At 49.2% G+C, this 23,091-nt stretch overlaps 2 protein-coding genes across 2 annotated transcripts in view; one reads left to right on the top strand and one right to left on the bottom strand.

Moving 5' to 3' along the window:
* Znf750 (zinc finger protein 750) overlaps positions 1–4,900 on the bottom strand; it is an 8,874-nt gene extending 3,974 nt beyond the window's left edge. Inside the window, exon 1 of the mRNA XM_008839646.3 lies at positions 4,788–4,900. The gene's annotated coding sequence lies outside the window, so the exon portion shown is untranslated. The remainder of the gene's footprint in view (positions 1–4,787) is intronic.
* The window catches only part of Tbcd (tubulin folding cofactor D), a 191,184-nt gene that overhangs the window by 78,093 nt on the left and 90,000 nt on the right, over positions 1–23,091 (top strand). The gene's annotated exons all lie outside the window — the stretch shown is intronic.

The following is a 23,091-nucleotide window of genomic DNA, read 5'->3' as shown; positions in this document are numbered from 1 at the left end:
TTCAAGGCCAGCCTGGTCTACGTAGTGAGTTCCAGGACAGCTGGGGCTACAGAGAGACCCTGTCTCAAAAAGACAAAAAATAAATAAATAAAAACAAAGAGTATTTAAACATGAGACTTCAGTACTGCTTCTGAAATCACAAACCAAAAGCCAACTTTATCAGAAAGTATTATGTATACAAAATATATATCATAGGATGTATAACTTTATATGTGCATGCAGAACTGAGGTCTGTAGCTTCATACATGCTAGGCAAATGTTCTTCTGCTGAATTGCATCCTTAGCCCTAGTAAGTGGCATTTATGTTGGCTCAATACAGATAGATAGAAACACTGCATTTAGGTTGATGCAAACAGTTGGCAGTGCTGTCAGGGTTAATTTGCAAGTCCCTGAGTGACTTTATGCCCTATCTACTGCTTCTCTCATCAGTGCTTTTGCAAAAGCTCACAGATTTGCTCTTCCCTTTCTTGAATGTGCCTTCTCAAGAGACCAGAGTAAGTGATACCTTGGTAGAGGAAGGAAGCCATCCTGCCCCTCTCCCAGGCCCCAGGTGTCCTCTAGAACAGCCCTGTCCCCAGATTGCATAGTGCTTCCTAACCCAAAGCTGAGCACTTGAGGCAGCTGCTGACCTGGACAGCAGAGGGGGATTCTGGGTAGAATCTAGACAGAGGGTGAGGAGCTTAGGCCAGGCACTGTGATTTGTGTAGGACACATGAAAAGGGAAGGTCTTCTGCTGCTCAGTATTTTCAAACACTTAAAATTAACATTAGTGGAAACTATTTAAGAAAAGTGTTTTCAGGTTCAAAGCTAAGTTTGTAAGACAGGTGTGTAAAGTCGTGTCTCAATCCAGTCAGACATTGGCCTGGAAACCAGACCTTTACCAATAGGACCAGCCAACAAAGCCTTAAGCCTTGGACCTCTGTCTTGGCTGTCTTGTGCTCTCAGCATGTGTAGCTGGTGGTGAGATGGCGTGGCTCCTTACAGTCTGAGGAAGCCGTCTGGCTTTATTTGATTTCTTTTCTAACTTATTTGTATTTCTTAAAAACACAAAGAACTATGCTTGGCACCGTGGTGCGTACCTACAATTCCAGCACTCAGGAAGCTGAGGCAGGAGGACTGCAAGTTCGAGGCCTGCCTGGACTATGCAACAGCAAGAACAAGCCTATGGAGCTCTGGTGCCCTTCCCCAGCTGTTCCTGTTAGAGTGTAAGGCTGGTGAAGTTTGGGAAAACAGTGGCTGCTGCTGGGGCTGCTGCTGAATATGGTCCGCTGGGAGTCTAGCAGAGAGCGTGAAGCACAGCTTTTGAATAAGTAGGCCTTTCAGGTGCCCCATGAGGGGGGAGGCCAGCGTCCTGGGACTGCCTTTTGGAGTGTAGGAAGACTGAGCTGTTGAAGGAGGTCCTGCTGGGACTCCATTTCTGCTGTAGAAGTGGCAAGGCACCCTGTCAGAACTGAGCAAAGGAACCCGTGATAACAGCTTTGTGACTCTTTTCCCTCTTATTAAAGGGAAAAATGTGAGGAAATTCTCTGTGGACTTAGCTTGTACCTGGAGTGCAGTTTTCCTGTCTCTGTTCAGGGAACCCAAGAAGCTGCGCCTGACTAGCTGATGCGGGCAGCTTGATAAGTCAGCGGGGCCTGTGCCGGCATGTTCATTACACTCCTGATTCTGAAGGCGTGAGAACCTTTGCAAGTCAGGTTCCCATGGCTGTATGGATATGTCACGGCACAGATCTGAGAGCGGTGATTTCATCACTAGCTGGGAGCATCACCATCAAAATGATGACAGTTGCGAACATTTATCTAGTGTGAGCTGCTTCCCAGTTACTGAGGGTGGACACTGACACCACACTGTCGGCTGGACAGGTCAGGAAGTCCCTCAGGATGGAAGGACAGACAGCTTCAGAAGCAGTGTTACTGAGTGCCACTTTTGGTTTGGGGCAAGGGAAATAAGCACACTAGAGTGGTTAAATGTTTGTACCTACAGTGGTTAAATAAATTTCATGGTGTAAGATTTCTTACCTCTTACAGGAGGCAAGTGGTTTTCAAGTTACCATTTTGTTGTCCTAAAGAATTTTTTTTTTTTTTTTTTTTTTGGTCTTTTTGAGACAGGGTCTCCCTGTAGCCCCAGCTGTCCTGGAACTCACTGTGTAGACCAGGCTGGCCTTCAACTCACAGAGATCCTCCTGCCCCACGCCCGGCTTAAAGAATATTAAAAAAAAATAATTGCTATTCTATTAATATGTACTTTTTTTTAAAAAAAAAAGTCAAATGTAGTTGAAACTTTTGGTCCAAACCCTTTGCCTCTTTGTTGTTTGGCCTGCTCACCTCCAGTAAGCAGACTGAGGGTAAGCCCCAGTGGGTCCCTGTGCCAGGGTCCCGGGTGAGAGTATTTACTGAGGTTATGGAAGCTGGAAGGGAGTTCATGTGAGAACAGAGCTCCAGTTGCAGTAGGTTTCAGTAACTTTAGATAAACTGACCTCTCAGGATTTCACAATTGCTAATTAAAGCAGAGTACTTGCTGCTTGGAGGCAGGTGTAACGCGGGCGTAACTCACTTGTCTATAAAACCACTGTGTTAGAGAAGTAAGTGGGATAAAATTGATGCTTTTGTAAGCTTTCGAATGATGATGTCAGCCTGTGAGTTCTCGGTCCTACCCAAGAGAGGTTTATAAGGATGAAGAAACTAACCCACAGCCACAACTGTAGCCAGGTACATATGTCTGTGGTGTGGGGGCTTGCCATAAGTCCTGTCTGGTCAGTTCATACTTGCGGGACTTTGTACTCTCTGGTAGCTGCTGGTGTTAAATATTCCCCAAAGAGTACATTGTTGCCAAAACACTAAAGCCTAGAACTCTGACTGTTTACAGTAAGTTTGATTTGCATCTAGAGGTATGGCTTTTCCCAAAGGCTAGCAGAGGGGTCTATGACTGGCCCTTTCCTGGGTAGGGTGTTTCTGCTTTGGGAATAGATCTCTGGAGAGCTGTATATGGAGCTATGGTTCTGTCTGAAAACTGTTGTTAAGCATGTTTGAGACGAAGTCACTGACGGGACTCTGGAGGAGGCCTACCTGGTGCTGCACCTTCCTCCTCCCTTGCACCTCCCATCTGGTGGTCAGAGTGAAGAGGGTGGACGTCCCCACAGACACTCAGCCCTGGTAAAGGGCTGTTGGTGGGGAGCTTCCGTGTCTCCACTGCCTTCCCTGGGGCATCCCTGCTCTTAACACGCCTCCATGGGCCTGCTTGGCTGAGGCTTCCGTCTCTGAATCATCATGGGTGCCAGTATAGACTACAGTAAAAGGCATGAGAACAGAGGGTGCAGTGACCTGAAAACATGCACAGTATCCAGCTCAAGGTCTGTCCCAGTTTTTCTGCTGACATGGGTCAACTGCATGACTTGAGAATTTTCAACATCTCCTGTGTTCAGTGCTTGACTTTGCCCTTAGCTGAGAGTGTCTTCCTCCTGCCCACAGTGTACCATCCGGGATACCTGCCCACACAGCACTTTGAACTGTGTGGTTTCGGTTGGCCATAGGGTTCTGTTTGTCTTTAAAGCACTAAACTTAAGCACGTCCAAAGTGAGGACATTTAATGTAGCTGCTGGTACAGAGGTAACAGTGAGTGGCTGGCATGTTAGAAAGTTCCTATGGAGTTTAGCTTAGAAGACAGACAGGAGAAAGAACAATTTAAAAGACTTCTGCTCAGACACAAAGGAGGAAATTACAGTTTGGCTTCATAGGTCAGCTCTGTCACAGACTGGGGAGCTAAGCTTGTGCTGCAAATTGACTGCAATCCAAGGGAGCGCTGTAACATTCCCCTGGTGGTGTCCAGCTGTGGCACAGAGCCTTGCAGGTGGAACGTTGTGAAGGGCATGCTATAATTACAGCACTGTGATGTGGCATTATTGCGCCACTCAAGGGCACGCCACTGTCGTCTACCCACTGGGGTGTTGCAAGAACGAGATTTGTGAGTTTTACTCCAGATGAGCTTTTGTAGTGACTGGCCTCCACTCCCCAGACTTTCTGTTTTTTAAGGCGACAGCCATGGTCTCAGGAGAAGGCAGTTTTCTGGAGTGTGTTTGGAAAGAAAGATCAGCCTACAGTGCACACACAGCGCCCGAGCCCAGAGTCACACTGGAACTCACCTTGCCTCATTTGTCCTTAACACACCAGTCTAAAATACAGGAGAGCCTTTGCTAATGCACAGTAAACACCAGGATAGCAAATGTAGACAGCTCTGGTTAAATCATATTTAGTCAGTTTTGGCCAATATTTGACCAGTGATGATTTTCATACAGATTTATGAGAAGTTTCGTATCAGGAAAATACCTCTGTGTGTATGAAACCTTAACAACCAAACAAAGCTTAAACTTTGTTGGCTTTTTGTTTTTGAAAGATTATGTCAAAGCGGTACTTACTTTGAACTTAAAAAAAGTTTTAGAAATTAAACTCAGCAGTTGTCGAGTCACATCTATGTGTACATAGAGACGATTAAGCAATAGTATAAATTCATGTTTTGGTTTAACTTTTGAGAGTTCTACAGCAGAAAGAGGGCTTGATTTCCAAATAAACGTGTTCATGTTCTCAGAATAAAGTATCAGCCCCATTAGGAGTTCTGTAATTGTGGTCTGCATCTCCGAGGTGCACCTGCCAGGTCCTGAGTAATCCTCGGGGCACAGAACAGGGCCGAGCAGACAACAGCAAGAACATATCACCCAGACACGTATCTCAAGACACACTGGAGAATAGTTTTGAAAGGAAATTTAAATCTAAGAAGAAATTGTAAGTACTTACTAGAGCTGGGCAGTGCTCAGATGCTGCGTCCTCCGGTGTGAGGTGCTGAGGGCTGAGGAGCAGGATCTGTTCTCACGCTGACTTGCTGGCTCGGTGAAACTGGAGCCGGCTGTTCCAGTGGGAGGGATTTAAGTGTAGGAGTTGAGCCCTCAGGGCGTAGAGATGCACCTGATATTCCTCCGCCCGCAGCTACAGTTCATGTGTTTGCACCCACTGAGCTCCATGGAGCCTCACTGAGCAGGGACCCCGTGAGGCAGGCACCACCCCAGGTGCCCCACAGGTCACCAGGCTCACTGTATGGGGGTCAGGACTGCCCAGTTACAAAGGAGCCAAGAGGGTCCCAGGTCCTTTTCTGATAAGCATTCGATGTTCAATAAAGCCCCAGCTGTGAGCCTTCCCCTCAGCATTCCAGCATATATATGCACACAACAGCAGGGACACACACATTTATCCTGAAATGCATGTCCCCAGAGGGTCAGTGCTTACGATGTACTCACTGGGGGGCCAGAGAGGCCTCTGACCACCTTTGTACCTTTCTCCCTTTATAAACCTTGGCTCAAAAGGGTCTGTGTCAAGGTTGCCTGGAGAGCCAGGGTAGCAGGGGATGCTCACCTGGCTGCCTTGTCATGGGGACTTGCCGGAGCATGCCCAGAGCTTGCACTGACTGCTGAGCGGACGTGTGCTGTCTGTCTGTGGGGCGTTGGCACTGCGTACCCTCACCCCCTCCCCCTTTAAGCAATAATTCAGATTCTCAGTTTTGGAGCTGTTTCATTCTCTTCTCCGAAACTGCTTATTTGCTCTGAGTCTTGTGCAGGCTACAGTGATGACTGGGGTGCGATGTCATTTTGGGGACAGGGAAGGGACAGTTTGATGGTGCCAGGCTCTTGGTCATGCCTGAAGCCGCTGGTAGAGACCAGAGCAAAAGGAGCAAGCACAGACTCCCCAGGGTAGAGCACTAGTCCCCCCACCCTCTTTATTTAAGACTTACCTGGCTTTATATTTAATTCTTTTAAAAATATTTTATTTATTTAATTTTATTTTTAATGTATATGAGTGTATTGTTTGCATGTGTGTAAGTGCAGAGCCCACAGAGGGCAGGAAAGGGTGTTGGATCCCCTGGAACTGGAGTTACAGATAATTGTTAGCCACCATGTGGGTGTTGGGAATCGAACCTGGCTCCTCTAGAAGAGCAGCAAGTGCTCTTAACTGCCGAGCCATCTCTCCAGCCTATGTTTATATTAATATTAATACTTCTTTTAATTTTTTTTCTGTGGTCACTTTTGTCTCTGTCTCAGCAGCTGAGAGTGCGTCCTGTGCTTCCAGGACTAGAGCTGGTCCTCAGCACCTTTGTTGAGTGGTTCACAGTTGCTTGCAGCTCCTTGTCCAAGGGATCAAATGCTGCTACTGGCCTTGGTGGACACTGTTCTCATGTGCACAAACAAGTGTACACATAATTAAGAGTGATAAAGATAAATCTTTTTTTTAAAAAAGAGTAAATGTACTTGTAACACTTTTGCCACAAGAACAGCAGTTCCCTGCCATCCTGTATCTCTTGCTGGGTAGCAAATTACCTCATACTCTGGCTTGAGACACCTGCCATTTTGTGCTGTCTGGTGGTCTTGTAGCCAGGAGTCTGGACGGGGCTCTTGGGACAGTGCTGGTTACTCCTGGGTGTTGATGGAGGCTGTCCATTGTGAAGTTCCCCAGCTTCTCTCTGCTGCTCTAGAGGCCTCTCTGGAAGATGGTGGTCTTCAGACAGCTCAGGACTTAAAGCAAGCCAGGTGGAGGGGCTGTGCAGAGACTTGACCTAGTGCCAGTTCTATCGTGCCTGGTTTGTGGAGCAGTCAGGCCTGGCTGGTTCAAGGGAAAGCTGGCAGGAGTGGGCTGGGTGCCTGTGCCCTGTGCCTTCCAGTCCCACATACCGCTTAATCTTGGTTTAGTTGAGCATTTGCTATTTACTTCTTGATTCTGGCTCTGTACACCCGTGTTGTCTGTGGGCTCTGCTGCCCCGTGTCACCTTTCTCGTCCTCCTGGGGGCTCTGCCTCTTTCCTGTCTCCATCTCCGCCCCCCCCCCCATGGTACCTTCTCGCTTGGGCTGGTCCTGTCTTTGCTGATATAATACTTCCACTTCCCCCACTTCCTTCAGCTGCCATTGTGTCTTGTCCTCTCCATTTCATGGTCAGTGTGAGCATCACTTCCCTGAACCCCTAAATACGTGGCCATGCACATTTATTAATGTTCATTTACAGTGCTTCCTTCTGAGGACTGTGCCCTGAAGGGTGGTCCACGCTGAAGAGTGGTATTGACCGGGCAGGTGTGTCTTCAGGTTCAGCCTAGCCACTCCCTCATGGACTTGGCAGCTGTGGCCTCACGGCATCCAGCTGTGGTGGATTCTGTGTGAGGGCGATTTCTGGCTTTGTGCAGGCGGTCGCCCTGCTCTCCTCTCTTTCCCCCTTGAAACTCTTGTTTCCTTAACTGCATCTCCTCACCTCTGTGAGGCATGTCCACGGCCATGATCTCTGTCACGAATGTTGAGTGGCCCTGCTTTGGTGCCTTGTTCTAGCCTCTCCGTATTTCAGCAGTAGTCCCTACCGGGTGAGAGTATGCTTGGAGCCTGTGTGTTGCTCTCCTATCTGTGGTGAGTCCTATCTCTGTTCCACTGACCCTGGGCTGTGGGGATCCAGGACTGTCTCCTGCAGGTCCGGCCTCCTCAACGCTTCTGTTGCTGGAACTCCCAGAGCTTTCAGTACTGCAGATCTTGGACCTTGTGTAGATTCCGTTGTGTGGTCAGGAAGCGACCGGGCTCCCCTTGGTCGGGTGCTTGCTGCAGGTTCCGTGTCTGCTGGTGCTTCTTCCTGTCACTATCTTCCCTGTCCTTGCTCACCGGGTAGCTTGTGCCTTAGAAAGGGACAGAGACCTTTCTATTGTCTTCAGTCAGGTTCACACCTTCATATATGTTCTCAGTCCTCTACATGACATCTTGTGATGAAGTCTCTGACAAGAAAGTCAAATCTTAGGGGAGGATGTGGCAGCTGGCGTTCAGTGAGTGTCCTCCACAGGGGGGTCCCCGTGCCGTTACCTGTATTAGACCCTGTAGTCACAGGAACTGCTGTGCACCTGCTTTCAGAGTCAGATGAGCACAGAGAGGTTAAGGAACGTGACCTGGAACCTAGTCTGGTAGGTGACCATTTCATTTTGTGGCACAGGAGCTAATCCGTGGTGGGGTGAGTGGGGACAGCTGTCACTTCTGTAGTATCCCAGCTGAACACAGGTACTGTGGGGTACGGGTGGTGCTATGAGCTGGCCACCTGCATCAGAGCCTCTCCCTGGGTCTCTGCCCCAGCCATCTGAAGTACGCTTTCCTGCACTGCAGGGCACAGAGGGCAGGAGAGTGGTCAGGATGGCATGGGCTGTGTGGTTTGGCCCTTAGTCTCCCTCCCTTAAACAGTATCACCCTTTTGCCTGTACTGATGGGCCTCCTGCAGTGTGACATGCGGCGGTGCTTGTGAGGGTCGTCATGGCTTCTGCCAGGTCCAATAGCTTCTCTTCACACAGTAACCTCGCTCACATTTCTGACCTTATTGAGTAATCTTATGTGTAAAAAGATGATTTTTCGCCAGGCATGGTGATGCATGCGTTTAATCCCAGCACTTGGGAGGCAGAGGCAGGTAGATCTTTGTGAGTTTGAGGCCAGCCTGGTCTACATAGTGAGTTCCAGAACAGCTGGGGCTACAGGGAGACATTGTCTCAAAAAGACCAAAAATAAATAAATAAAAATAAAAAAAATAAAATAAATAAAAATATGATTTTTCTTGTGTGTGTGTGTGTGTGTGTGTGTGTGTGTGTGTGTGTGTGTTTCTTGGAGAAGAACATCTGCAAAGTGGAAGTGGAGAAGTCAAAGACCTGGTTTCCATTCAGTGCCCTGCAATGTCTGAGGGGCAGTTCTAGACAGCAGGCAGTCCACACTGGCTCTCCCTTGAAACCTGAGCTCTGCCTTCCTGACATGATTGGAGCTCCTGGGTGCTGGGATGGGGACAACAGTTGCTCCCTCCTGCCTGGTTCTAGACTCCTGGGGGACATGCAGGGCTGTAGGGTTGATGGTGGTCGCACATTCCTCTGTACGTTTAAGAGGAGTAACAGAAGGCCAGGGACCCCACGCCTGGTCCCAGGAGTCTGTCTCTGGCCTCACTGTTCTCTCTCCTGTTGAAAAGGGCATCCCTTAGGGTTTCTCCATTGGAATTCTTTTCAGCTAGAATTTTGTAGTGAGAGACTGCCCAGGGAAGTGAGTCACTTCCCAAGCCCCTCGGAGTCCTGATCCTGGGCTGGCCCTGGGTTGGATGGTCCCTTCCTAGTATCTTGTCACCTCCTTCCCCAGCTCCTTCGAGTCCATCAGTGTGAAGGTGAGTCCTGGCTGGACTGAGGAAAGTTTTGTCCCCAGTGGTCTGGACACTTTCCTAGACTTGTGTTTGGCCCTAGGCACTGCTCTTGTTTCACTCAGAGCCTCCAGCCAGGCCTAGAGCTGTAGCCCAAGGGGCAAGTGCTACTGTTCCATAGACAGCCGTTTGGAGCCTGTGCAGGCCTTGTAGGGCCTGGCCAAGATGGGGATGGGCCACTTCCCTCCCTTCCTGCTCTCATGACCTAGAACCCTCCCTCCCAGGATGGCTGGGTAGCTGTGGGCTATGGCTGCTAGTCATTGACCAATGAGACTTGTGTCCCACCCCACAGCCCTGGGGGTCCTCACGTGTTAATGGAGTCTCAGTGAGGCCTGTCAGTCTCTAGGACTCAGGTGTGTCCAACCTTTTGACATTGGAATAGTGTTCTTGTCTACAGAGTTCGTGCCCTAGAACCTGCAGTTGAGTTATAGGGAAAAAAAAAGCAAAAGCAGAAAAAGTCTCTTAATGTTTGAAGTGAGTTTACAGTTCTGTGCTGCGTTCACTGCTCTCCTGGCTCCGTGCAGCCTGTGGGCTGATGGTGCTTGGCTGCGTGCAGCCTGTGGGCTGATGGTGCTTGCTAAGTGATGTGTTTGGTTTCTCATTTTAAACAGTGCTAAGGGTATCAGTGGACTTCATTCACCATGTCACCAGGTTTAGGGACACAGTTGGACAGTGCCCTGCAGGTGAAGGTGTGACAGCATTGCCTGTTTTAATACCCTTTCAGGAGACATACCCTTTGAGCTTTTGTAGACCTGAAGCTAATTTATTTTGGGGAGAACAGAAGGTGCCTCTTCCACCCCCTTTTCCCACCCCCTTCTCCCACGAAGGCCTATGAGGATGAGTGCTGTCTCCCTGAGTGGTGCCCTGTGGTGGGAGTGTGGCTTTGTATAGGGCACACGTCCCCTGGCTCCTGCCTCTGAGCTGTGTGGACCCAGGTTCCTCATGGCTCCTGGGAGCCTTAGGCTGAGTGAGTGAGGGTGAAAGGCTTTTTGTTTCTATTTGTGTTAACAGTCCCTGGTTCGTCTGCCCCTCCTGGTGTTGTTTGATGCCCTACTCTGTGTCTAAAGGGAAACCTGAAACTCTGAGCTACCGCCTGCTTTGTCTTTGATTGGGCAGCTCAGTTTGGGTTTGTGTACTTGGGCCAAGTCTTGAGGATTCCCACCATTTTTCTCCCCTGCCTATCTCCCAGCCCAGCAGTGCAGCAGTGGGCGTCTTCCCTCTGTGCCTGGGCCTTGCTAGTTTTCCTGGTGGAGCTGGGGGACTCAGACCCTGGAGAATTTGTGGTACTCACAGCTGTGGACAGAACTCAGTTAATCCAAATGGGTAGATAAAATGTAAAACTGACACTGAGTTCTTTGTCCTCCTCAGGCTACACCAGTGTACGAAACGTGGCAACAGTATCCAGGAACAGACAGGCAGGCACACAGGCTCTGGGCCCCTCTCCCCAGACTCTCAACAGCCTTGTGTCTGCTGCGTCCCCTCCTGTTGATTGCTGAGCTTGACCTTCAAGACCACACTTTGTCTTGGTTATGCCCTAAGCCTTCAGTTTCCATCCATTGTAATGAGTACCTTTTAGCCTTTTCTTTTTCCAAGTGTTTTGTCTGTTTCCTCTTCTTTCCTGTGCTGTGTTTTCGCTACTTCTTTTTTCTCAACTTTGGTGGTGGTTGCTGCTGTTTTGAGACAGAATCTTGCTGCCTAGCCCTGGCTGACCTCAACGTGCAGCTGTCCTCCAGCCTCTGCTGGGATTATAAACATCAACCACCCTCCCTCCATCCCTTCCTTCCTTCCATTCATCTTTTTGAGACAAGGTCTCTCCGTAATCCCAGCTGGCCTGGAACTTCCCATGGAGACCAGCTTTGTCTCGAACTCAGATCTGCCTCCCTTTCTTGCTGTTGGTCTGTGCTGACCTGGAACTCCCCATCTTCCTGTTTCAGTGCTGAGATCACAGATGTGTGCACTGTGCCTGCCTCTCACTTTTTTTGGGGGGGGGTGGTGTGTTTTTGAGACAGGGTCTCCCTTTAGTCCCAGCTGACCTGAACTTACTATGTAGAACAGGCTGGCCTCTGCCTCCCAAGTGCTGGGATTAAAGGTGTGTACCACCACACCCAGCTTCGCTTTTTTTTTTTTTTTTAAAGCTTCTTCTCTTATTTCAAGTTTATATTTGGTTTTGAAAGCAAGAATTAAATAAGAATCACACTTCATAGAACATGTGGTAAGCATTGCTCTTAAGGGCTTGCTAGGTTATGAGTCCTGGTTATCTTATAGTTGGGAGAAGGGAGCAGCAGGTCCTGAGCCCTCCTTTCATAGGAAACTGCTGGCCCCAGGCTCGTGCCTGGGGCTTTTCATCCTGTCAGCTTTTTGAGGTCTGTCCTGGAGGCTCCAGGAGAAGGTTGTGCACAGTCAGAGGTGAGGTGAGGTGGAGGGAGAACCTGTGGGCCAGGGCCTGGCCTCACCAGCCCTGAGCCATGTGTTACATCTGTGTGGACCTGGTGGTGGCCCTGATGGATTGATTCGGGCATCCAGAATCATGAAAAGCAAAGATCAGTAGGGCTACCTAGTAGATCAGTGTGCAGCCCAGGTTCCCTGGGAGTTCCCTGTGTTGTTTACTAGGAGATAAAACACTGGACACAGACAGTAGTATATGATTTTGTGCATGCATGTAACATTTGAACAATGGAGGTAGCAAGCATGGGTGTGTGGAACTCTACAGCTAGCAATTAGAGAATACATGTTCATAAAGAACCGAGATCCTGTGCATTTGCTAGGCATAAAGCAAGCCCTGAGAAGCGTTGAGGGGTCACAGCAGTGGACTGTGACCTCAGGTCCTGCAACAGCAACATTTGTGAGTAAAGCATGGAGTTTTGCTTAGAAAATTATTGGAGTTGATACTCTGCTGGTTTGGGAATTTTGTATTGCGTAGTTGGTAGTTGTTTCTTAGCTTACGCTTGGATCGTGTGTAGTGAACTTCAACGCTGTATTTGTTGAGCTGTTGAGCTCGTGTTCTTTCTTCTGAACGTTCACTCATTCCCATGGACACAATTTGTTTTGCCTATGATTTTTTTTTTTCTTTTTTTTTTTTTTTTCTGTATCTCAGAACTCTTTTTCAGGGATGATTTTATTTCTTTTGACTTTTTAAAAAATATTTTATTATTTTTATTTTATGTGTATGAGCATATTGCCTGCATGTATATGAATGCACCTGTGTCGTGCAATGCCGTGGAGGTCAGAAGGGGGCTTTGGATTTCCCTGGAACTGGAGTTAAGGACAGTTTGTAGCCGCCATGTAGGTGCTGGGAATTGAACCTGGGTCCTCTGCAAGAGCTTAACTGCTGAGCCATCTCTCTAGCCCCTTCTTTTGACTTTTAAAGAAATTTTCTAGATCAGGTGTGACTTTAAATTTTTTTTAAACATTTATTTTTATTTTATGTGTTATGAATCTTTTGCCTGCATATATGCAAGTGTACCTGTATGTGCAGTGCCTGTGGAGGCCATAAGAGGGTGTTGTACCCCTTGGAACTAGAGTTATGGACAGTTGTTAGCTGCCACGTGGATGCTGGGAATGGAACCTAGGCCCTCTACAAGAACAGCCAGCGTGCCAACTGCTGAGCCGCCTTTCCACCTCCAGCTCGGGTACGTTAGTCACTGTCTGAAATTCTCTTTCTGACCCCAATGCCTGGATGGCTGCCTCCTGAGGCCTGTTGTGTGTGTGTGTGTGTGTGTGTGTGTGTATCTGTGTCTGTGTGTGTGTCTGTGTGTGTGTGTGTATCTGTGTCTGTATGTGAGTGTGTGCGTGTGTCTGTGTGTGTGTCTGTGTGTGTGTGTATCTGTGTCTGTGTGTGAGTGTGTGTCTGTGTGTGTGAGTGTGTGCGTGTGTGTGTGTGTGTGTCTGTGTGTGTGTGTGTGTGTGTGCGTGTGTCTGTGTGTGTGTGTGTGTGTGAGTGTGTGTATCTGTGTCTGTGAGTGTGTGTCTGTGTGTGTGAGAGTGTGCGTGTGTCTGTGTGTGTATCTGTGTCTGTGTGTGAGTGTGTGTGTCTGTGAGTCTGTGTGTGTTTGTGTACGCACCCACATGCACGTGTATGTGGTGTGTGATTGCTCCCAGGGTTGACTGCCTCTTTTCTGGGGTACATAAGGATTTTTCTTGTCTCTGAATTTTACAGCATCACTTGGTGTGTTTAGATGAGAATTTCTTATTGTGTGTCTTGTGTTCTGCACCTATGTTTTCCGTCTCTGACTCAGATCTTTCAGTAGTTTAGACACCTTCCCCAGCAGTTCTTTGGCGTTCTCTCGTGTCTGTTTTCTCCTTGTGGGACCTGACTCTTGTACCCTCAGGTCTTTCTCTTTTGTATTGTTGATCTTTTTTTCATACTGAGTTGGATTTTGTATCTTTTTAGCTTTCTTCATCTTCAGCAAGCTGTCTTGTTTATGCACTGTCACCATATCCTCCCCCATAGTGACAACCACACCTGTTGGGGTGTGTGTGTGTGTGCGCGCGTCTGTCTGTCTGTCTGTCTGTCTGCTACAAGTGTCACCTACAGGTGTGTACCATCATGCCTGCGGGGTTCTAAAGATTCTTTGTATAGTATGGACACTAAACCTTCACTAGATGCAGGATGTGCAGATACTAGATACTTTCTGTCATTCTGTTGGTCTTTTAAAAATATTATTTTTATTTTATGTGTATGAGTGTATTGCCTGCATGTGTGACAGTGCACCCATGTTGTGCAATGCCTGTGGAGGTCAGAGGAGAGTGTCAGATTCCTCTGGAATTGGAGTTATGAACGTTGTTTGCTGTGATGTGTGTACTGGAAATTGAACCTGTGTCCTCTGCAATCGTAGTCAGTACTCTTAACCACTGAGCCATCTCTCCAGTCCCTCTGTTGGTCTTCCTATTCGTTTTATAATATCTGTGTTGTATCGTTTTAAATGTGTAGATTTTACTATTGTCTTAAAAGTATGTGCACATGTGCATTAAGAATGGGCCTTAGAGGGTTGGAGAGATGACTCAGTGACACTTGCTGTTCTTCCAGAGGACCTGGGTTCAATTCCCAGAACCCACATGATGACTAATAACCGCCTGTAACTCCAGTTCCAGGGGATCCAATACTCTCTGGCCTCTGTGGGCATTGCACACACGTGGCACACTTACATATAGAGGCAAGATACCCATATACATAAAAAAGTAGAAATAATAAAATATTTTTTTAAAAAGAATGGGCCAGCCAGGTATGGTGGCACGTGCTTTTAATACTAGTACTTTGGAGGAAGAGGCAGGCAAATCTCTGTGAATTTGAGGCCAGGCTGGTGTACCTAGTGAGTTCCAGAACAGCTGGGGCTATAGAGAGACCCTGTCTCTAAAACAAAACAAAAAAAGAATGGGCCTTAGATATTGACTTCCAGGCCAGCCACAGCTATATAGTAAGACCTTGTCTCTTAGGAAAAGAAATGAAAAATGGGCCTTTAGCTGGGTATGGTGCTGCACCACTTCTGGAGGCAGAGGCTGGTGGATCTCTATCTCAGCTCAAGGCCAACCTGGTAAACATAACGAATTACAGACCAACCAGGGCTACATAGTGGGACCCTGTCTCAAAACAAACTACTAAAAACAAAGAATTTAAGAGTGTAATCTTTTTGCTTTTAAGAATTTAGTACTTGTTTAATTGGAGTTGGGATTCTGTGTGAAAGAATTTATTGTTCAGTGAGGAAAGCATCAGTATGTCAGATGGCCTGTGTCCCCGTGTGTAGGTTAATGTGTCTGTAGGAGCCATGTGCATTGTAAAACCTCTCTACTTAGGTTTCATGGTTTACCTTGTCAGTTGTTTTTGAATGTGGAAATCTCTCTTGGGCTGGAGCTGATCTGTCATGCTCATGAGCACAAAGACACTTCCTGTCTGGCTGTGCAGGACACTATACTTTCTGCTCACAGCTCACTCACTTCAGCCACTTCCATGATGTCTGTGCCATTGATGAAATATATAAAATTTCTTTAATTAAAAAAAGTTTATGTGTATGAATGTTCTGCCTGCATGTATTTAAGTGTACCGTGTGTGCAGTGCCCACAGTGGCCAGAAGAGGGTGTTGGATCCCCTGGAACTGAAGTTATGGATGGTTAACAGCTGCAGTGTGGGTGCTGGGAATGGAACCCAGGACCCCGTCAAGAGCAGCCAGTGCTCTTAACCACTGAACCATCTCTCCAGCCACCCCACCCCACCCCCCAAAATTAAAAATTTTGTTTATTTAGGTATGTATGTGTTTATGTGGTCCATGTGTGTCATAGCACACATGTGGGGTCAAGATGACAACTTGTGGGAGTTGATTCTTTGCTGACCCATTGATAAAAGATACTTGAATGACTCTTTCAGGGAGAACTCTTGCTGTCTAGTCAGAACCTTTCACCTGCTACTTCTTTCCAGGTCCCTAACCTTATCTTCTAAGCTTTCCTAGCCATCCCACGTGGTGGTGGTGGAGCTGTGTGGCTGAGGAAGCCAGGTTCTAGCATTTCAGGTTAGCCGGGGTAGCAGCACGCTAAAACGGATTCACACAGTGCTGTGTGGACTGCCTGGGCCTGGAGTGTGTCTTCAGAGTAGGACACAGCTGAGAGCTGCCCTTCATGTGTCTTTGTAGGTGTTCTCTGTGTTGTCCATTTTTGTTTTACACTTGATGACCCCTGGTGTGTGAAGAACCTACTGGTGTAAACAGGCTCCTCTGTGTGTGTGTGTGTGTGTGTGTGTGTGTGTGTGTGTCTATGTCCCCATCTTCTTCTGTAGGACCCTTGGGGCTCATGGCGATGAGGGAAGGGACTCTCGGTGTGCCTGGCCAGTAGGTAAGAGTGGGGCTCTTAGCTCCTTCATGGGAGCCTGGCCTGTGTCCTTGTTCCCAAGTTCACCTGTGGTACGCTCTCATGCATGTGGCCCCATAAGGTGACAGTGTCTGCAGGCCTGTGTCTCCAAGTTACTTAGCCTCTTGTTGCTGTGACAAAGTACCTAACTTAAAGAAAAGGGGAGATAAGCCGGGTGTGGTGGCCCACGCCTTTAATCCCAGCACTCGGGAGGCAGAGGCAGGCGGATCTCTGTGAGTTCAAGGCCAGCCTGGTCTACATAGTGAGTTCCAGGACAGCTGGGGCTACAGGGAGACCCTGTCTCAAAAAGAACAGAAAAAAAAAGGGAGGGGGGAGATGAATCGTGGCTCACAGTATCAGAGGTGTCAACCCAAGGGCCACTGGGTACTTTGGGCCTAAGGTGAGACAGAGTACCAAGGTGGCAGAGAGGGAGGGGGAGGGGAAAGAGAGAGGGAGGGGGAGAGGGAGCAGAAAGGGAAGAGAAGCAGGAGTGGGAGAGTAAGAGGGCGAGGGAGAGACTCCCAAAGACATACCCACCACCACTGAGTGACCTACTTCCTCCGAAAGTTCCCACCTCCTAGGGTTACCCCAACCCTCTATAATGCCATCAAAGTATAAATCCACTGGTGGATCAATGCATTGGTTAAAGCAGAGCCCTCATGCTCCAGTCACCTCTCATTGGCTGGATCCACTGCCTGGGACCAGTCCCTTAACACATGAGCCTTTTTGTTTGGTCTGGACACCTCATATCCAAACTGTGACAGTCCACTGCAGGGACTCGGCTTTTGGAGGAAGAGGTGGCATTGCATATGAGCCTTCGAGTGGGTGCAAGTGATGGGGGTTAGAATTCACAATTGCAAATAGCAATTGAGCAACATTTGGAATTGGTGGCTGAGGCTGAGCTCCAGGCAGTGTGTTAGTAGTCTGACCCTACCCACCAGGAAGATGGTTTGGAGCTTCATGTCCCCTCGTCTGTGGCCATGACCAGGAGAGTTGTAGTGTGGAGTGCCGAGGGGAGACCTTTCCAATCGCTTGGTTAAAGATGGGTGTTAGACTTGACGTTAGCCATGACTGAGGACTTGCTACCATGTTAGATGTGCTTGCTGTGACCTTGGGCCACTTGCTGCTCCTGGGCTTTGTGTGTCCCATGAAGCCTCACTCTGGGGTCAGGGCAGGTTTTGGGCACTGTGGTCTCCTAGGGTCCTGCTGGCTCTGAAATGTCTGTGATGGTCCAGAGGCTGGAGTGAGGGACACTCTCTTGGGCCACTGGAGGCCTGGACCCTGGGGCTGGGACCCTGGTTATGAGTCAGTGTAGAACTGGTCTTGACTTCCGGGTTGAGCCTTTAATCCTCCTGGACGCTGTTTCTGCTTTCAAGCTGTGGTACTTGCCACTCTGTCATTAGCTGTGGGCGTTTCTGTGCCAGCAGCCCTGCATCAGCAGAGGAGCACACCCTTATTCCTGGAGGCGTCTCCTACCCCATGTTTATGCCGTGCCATGTCATTCCAGTATGGTGGCCTGTGGCAGTGGCAGTGGCAGAACCTCTGTGTGGCTACTGGTCACTGATAGCCAGAGGAACTAATGGCAGAGATGGAGGGAGCCTTGTCAGGTCTTGTTACAAGTGGTGGTTGCACAGGGATCCTGAAGATGTTTATTTGGCAAAGAACCACAGGATTTGCTTGACAAGAGTACTGTAGCACAGAGTGCAGACCTGGGCAGGGCCAGCCCGGCCGGATGTCAGCAGATACACTGGCTAGCTGGTGATGGAGAAGGTGTTGAGTCATTCTGCCACCCAGGGTAGTCACTTACAGGCCTTCATGGGCACCACCAAACTCCTGGGAGGGGCTCCCACCAAGCTCCAGTGGCCTCGTTTGTGTGCTTTGAGCAGTTGTGAGAAGCGTGTCTCTTTTCTTGTGTTGAGGGGTCTGGGCTCTGCTCCTGGGAGGTTATACTGACCTCACTTGGATACCCCAACCTGACCTTGCTTGGGTAGCACAGGATGGGGTCCATGTGGGTTGATGGCATGTCCAGTCATGGAGAACATGGCACAGGTGGTGTGACAGTGTGAGTGCCCTGCTGTGGACATGTGGGATGGGTTCTTAGTTCTGTGTGTTATGGACAGATGGGAAGGTGTCTTTTGGACTGTGTGTATGTCCTTTGATGGGCAGGTAGCATGATGTGGGGCCGTGCACATGGTGTCATGACAGGTGAGATGGCACCCCTGGGGCTGTCTTAAAAGTGTGTTCCTTTGCCCTTCAGTTTAGCATGGATGAGAAGTCTCTTGCTCATGAGCTCGTTTTAGCAGAGACCTCTAGTCTTCTTGTCTAGCTCCGAGGTCAGGCCTCAGCTGCCTGTGCTGGTGAAGTGGGGCCTGATGGGGAGTGAATTGGGTGTCGCCAGGATGCCTGGCTTTTCCTTCAAACCTCACCTGCCACCTCTTGCTGGTTAATTGTTAGAGCATCTGTGGCACTTGAACGCTGTATTTCATTTGTAGAGACTTCAGTTCGCTTTCCCCCGGACTAAAGAACCTGTGCTATGGAACAGTGTTTTGCACGTGAAGGTGACTCCACTCTGCTGAAAGGACACGTGACATAGACCTGTCATGCCACCCTTGTTGGTTGCTGTCAGTTTTGGTGTGGGGCTTGGTTGGGAGATGGCCCCAACCTGGGACTGGGAGATTGATTGGCAGTGGCTGGATTAGGAGCACCTTCAGGTGACTATGGGGTGCGCTCTGGAGAGTAATGTGCACAGACATGGGGCAGGTGCTAGTGTCCCCTAGTGGGGCAGAGTGCTGGCTTCCCTTCTTGGAAACTTGTGTGTTCATTCTTGCTGTCTTCTGTCTAAACCTCTAGAACACATGAGACAGGCAAACTCTGGCTGCTTGTCCTCTGTCACCCTAACCACATAGGCTTACACAGAAGCTGGTTTTTATTTGTTCATTTCTGTTTTGTTTTAGACAGGATTTGCTGAGTCCCTCAGGCTGGCCTGGAACTCACATAAATCCTCCTGCGTCAGCCTCTTTAGTGCTAGAACTGTGTGTGAGCCATGCAGCCTGGCTTCACATGGAAGCTTTGCTGAGTATGCTGCGGTGAGGCTGTGTTGCTGGGCTCTCAGACATCTGTGAATGTAGCCTGGTGGGTGTTTTGCTGCTGTCTTAATTCCCCACCTCTCACCTCTGTCTTCCCCATGACAGCTGGTGAAGAAGGACTGTTGATCTTGGCAGGGCTGGCTTGTGCTTGAACAGAATGTCAGATTTCAGTTTCCCGCTTTTCTTGACATAGTGTCTTAGTTTTTTTGGCTGCTGTAACAAAACACCCCAGGCTGAGCAGTTTGTAGACAGTAGAAATTTACTGCTCCCAGTTTGGAGCTGGGAGTCCAGGATAAAGGGGTTGGCACATCTGGAGCCTGACAAGACGCTCCATGGAGCTGAAGGGCTTCCTTAAGCTACTAGTCACTACACTCTTTGCAGGACCTTCATAACCTGATCCCACAGTGCTTAGATTTCAAATTGTGGGGGGACACAGATGCTCTGGCCACCGCATTGTTTCCTGTACCTTTTGCACTTAGGTGCGTTGTGGTTACTGTGAGGGACAGTGTTATCACCCATGCACAGATACCTGTGCTGGGCCAGGCATGGTGTGTGTATCCGAGTGGTGCTCAGGCTACTAGCCTGGCGCTTTGTAGGTGAGCCGTCATCTTCCTGTGCAGACTAGGCTTCTGTGTAGGTCCAGCTCTCTAGCTTTTGTGCTAGACTCTCATCACTGATAATAAAGCAGTGTCTTGGAAGGGTTTATTTAGGTTCATGATACTAAGGCCTCAGACCATGGTCATTTGGCCTGTTGCTGTGGGCCTGCGGTAAAGCAAAGCATCATGGCAGAGAGAGCATGATGGAGCAGAGCAGCTCTCTCTGGCAGCCAGGAAGCAAAGACAGAGGGAAGAGCCAGGGAAAGATAGAATATGGCTTTCAGAATCATGTGCCAGTGATCCCCTTCCTCCAACTAGGCCACTGCCAAAGAGCCCGCAGGTATCCATGGATAAAAGTAGCAAGTTAGCACCATTGCATCCAGTCATCTCGGTAGTGGCACCAGTTGTAGACCAAGCCCTCAGCAACCTCAGGGAACACGCCACATCTAAACCATAACAGCTTCTTTTATTCTGTTTTTTTTTTTTTTTTTTCCCATTTTGTAACAATTATAGATTCCCAACAGATTGCAAACAAGTGTTCAGGAAGACCCAGTGCTTTTCCCCTGTAACATCACAGAACCACAGGTCCAAACCAGAATGTTGGCCTGGGCACAGACTGCATCTGGCAGAGATTCCCTGGTGGGGTGTGTGTGTGTGTGTGTGTGTGTGTGTGTGTGTGTCCCCACACTTGCACACACTTGTGTATCTTTGAGCCTAGGTGTGACTTTGCCTAAACTACTCCCATAACTGAAATTTTAATATAGTGTCACCACAAGATTTGCCATATTGCTGCAGCACACCTCTATCCTGTTCCTGTTTCTGCTCCTACTCAGCTACCAGGAATGTTGTGTTTAGGGCTGCCCCATGCTTCTTACTGGTTGCCATGTGGATTTCGTCTGATTCTCCAGCTGATTGGGGATATGGCCATGGGCACTTCACCATCGTGTTCTCTGCCGTTGTTCGTAAGAGACCCACAGCACTGGGCAGTAGACCTGGTGTAGATGGCTGGGCGTAGAATTTCTGAAATCCCCCTAGTGAGCCTTTACCTGAGTAGAGATGTCTTCTCCTGTGACTGCCTTTCTCTGGGGAAGTGCCCTGTGGGGTGAAGGGAAGTGCCCAGCTGGCAGCTGTATACGTCTGGGAGGGGGCATCTCACAGGATCTTCAGCATCTGTCTGGGTTGGGCCATTTTAACCTTGACAGATGGACTCTTGACTGCACAGTGCCCGAGTGGGGGCTTCTGGGACCCAGATGACTGAGGAACCTTTTTCTGGAATGAGTGTGGACTGGTGTTGTTGACTTTCTCTTCAGGTGAGCACCTGAGGCCCCTGGAGAGAGCAGAGCCAGGTGTTATCTGGGAGCATATACCTCACAGCACTAGGCATGGAAAAGTACATGCTGAGTTTGGGGGCAAGTCATCTCTAGCCCTTCAAGGGCAGTCTGAACCCACAAGTCTGTACCCACCCCCCAGCTCCTTGCTGCAGAGTTGAGAATGCCATAGGAATGGGCAGTGAGGGGCCTCTGCGGCCGTTCTGCTATGGCCTGTGGGGGATAAACCCAGAGGTCTTTGGAGCCTGATGTGCTCTCATTCCTCTTGCCCCCAGCAGATTCATTTGGGCATTTTTCCTGAGCAAGTTGGACTGCATTCTTGCGGACAGTACAGTGGCTGTTAGTACAAGAGGCTGGTCCTGCGGCCACACCTGCTCCCGGAAGCTGGGACTCTGAGGCTCAGGCTCTGTGGGCAGACTCCTGGGTACAGCTCTTGTCGTGGGGTGAGGCAGCTTGGGGGTACCACACGGACTTAGGCACAGCAGGGAGATGCCACCCCACATGGTGTTCACGGCCAGTGCCCTGCCTGTCATCGGCCCCCTCGGCTGCACGGAAGAGTCCATGTTTTCCCACACCTCTTAGGACTCCCTGTGCCACTGTATGCTGCCGGCTCTGCAAGTTCCTTACCATCCAGTTTGAAGTGGGAAGGTCGAGCAAGGCCTGGGGTTTGCAGCAGACATGCCCCAGGAACCTGCACAGTTCATGAATGCCCAGCTAGATAACTTGTTTTAAATTAGTGTGGCTCAGTGGCTGTCAGCAGATGTAGCTGTGCGGTGACTTTTATGGGCTGGTTGTTCCTGCCTGTGCAGAGGATGCCTAGATCCCTGTGTCCCTGGGAAACAGGTTCTACAGACCCTGTAGTGGGGAATGTGGCGGGCGTTCTGGGGGTTAAGTCACTGTTCTCACCTGCAGGCTTTCTCCTTAGGTAGCTTGCGTTAAAACAAATGACATGCTGTCTAGAGAGAAGAGTGTTTAAATTACATTGCTGTACTCTAGGTTGCCAAAAGGAAGCCCTCTGGGGAATGATATATATTTGACATGCATTTGCAGTGTGTAATTGGAACCATGAGAAAGGTTTTTGTTCAGAGCTACTGAACAGTTTCCTTATTTAAAACCTGTTGGATCTGGAAAGAGGTGTTTCTGAATTTTTCTTTGATAATGACTTTATATAAAAGTTAAAAGCCGAGTTTCCTGTTCCAGATCACCTTCCCTCCCCCACCTCCTGCCAGCTTTGTGGGTGCCCAGTGTTCTAGCAGCTACCAAGGCTGTCCTGCCTCTTCTCTCCTGGGTCCTTGGATATCGGAGCTGGAAGCTCGGGGCCTCCCTTTCATGGCTGAGGCTGGACATGGCCCAGGAGGTCAGGTGCAGAGGCCACCCTCTCAGGAGCAGCACAGGGGGCCCGACTCGTCTTCTCATGCCAGGCTCTTCTCACTGTCTTAGGACCATCAGGGGCATCAGTCTGGCCTCCCTGTTTCTTGGTACAGAGCTGTCATTGCTGTCTCTCCCAAGCTGTTGCACTTTCAGCAAGTCAGCTCCTTTCCAGTGATCCGTGTCAGAGCATCCTACCCCTGCTGGGCCAGCCTCCACCTGGCAGCCAGGCCTTGCAAGTTGCTGGTGGTGGTTGTTTCACCCATCACTGTGTGTCAGCCCTTGGTGTTTGTTCTGTATGTGTGTGTGTGTGTGTGTGTGTGTGTGTGTGTGTGCAGCAGGTTTCTCAGCAGGTTAAAGGCATGGTATCTCTGAAGACTGCTGACTGCATTGGGGGCCAGATCAGGGGGAAGCAGGTCAGGATTCTGCTGCACAGCATTGGCAACCAGGGGTGATTGTGACTGTGGGGCCCGAGGCCCTGGTAAGCTTTGATTTCTAGTTTTGTGCTTAGCACTGTGGAAGGACACACAGGAGGACATGGGAAGCATAGAACATTTGTGATGTCCAAAGGCCAGGCAGCGATCCTGGCTGGAGGCAGGCAAGATGTGAGCAGGTGCTTACAGCCTGCAGCTCCCATGGCCTCTTAGGCATAGGCTGG

Source organism: Nannospalax galili, unplaced genomic scaffold, assembly GCF_000622305.1.
Source record: "Nannospalax galili isolate Female #2095 unplaced genomic scaffold, S.galili_v1.0 scaffold679, whole genome shotgun sequence".
Classification (NCBI taxonomy): Eukaryota; Metazoa; Chordata; class Mammalia; order Rodentia; family Spalacidae; genus Nannospalax; species Nannospalax galili.
Note: the sequence above shows the minus strand (reverse complement) of the source record. Positions and strands in the feature narration are given on the sequence as shown.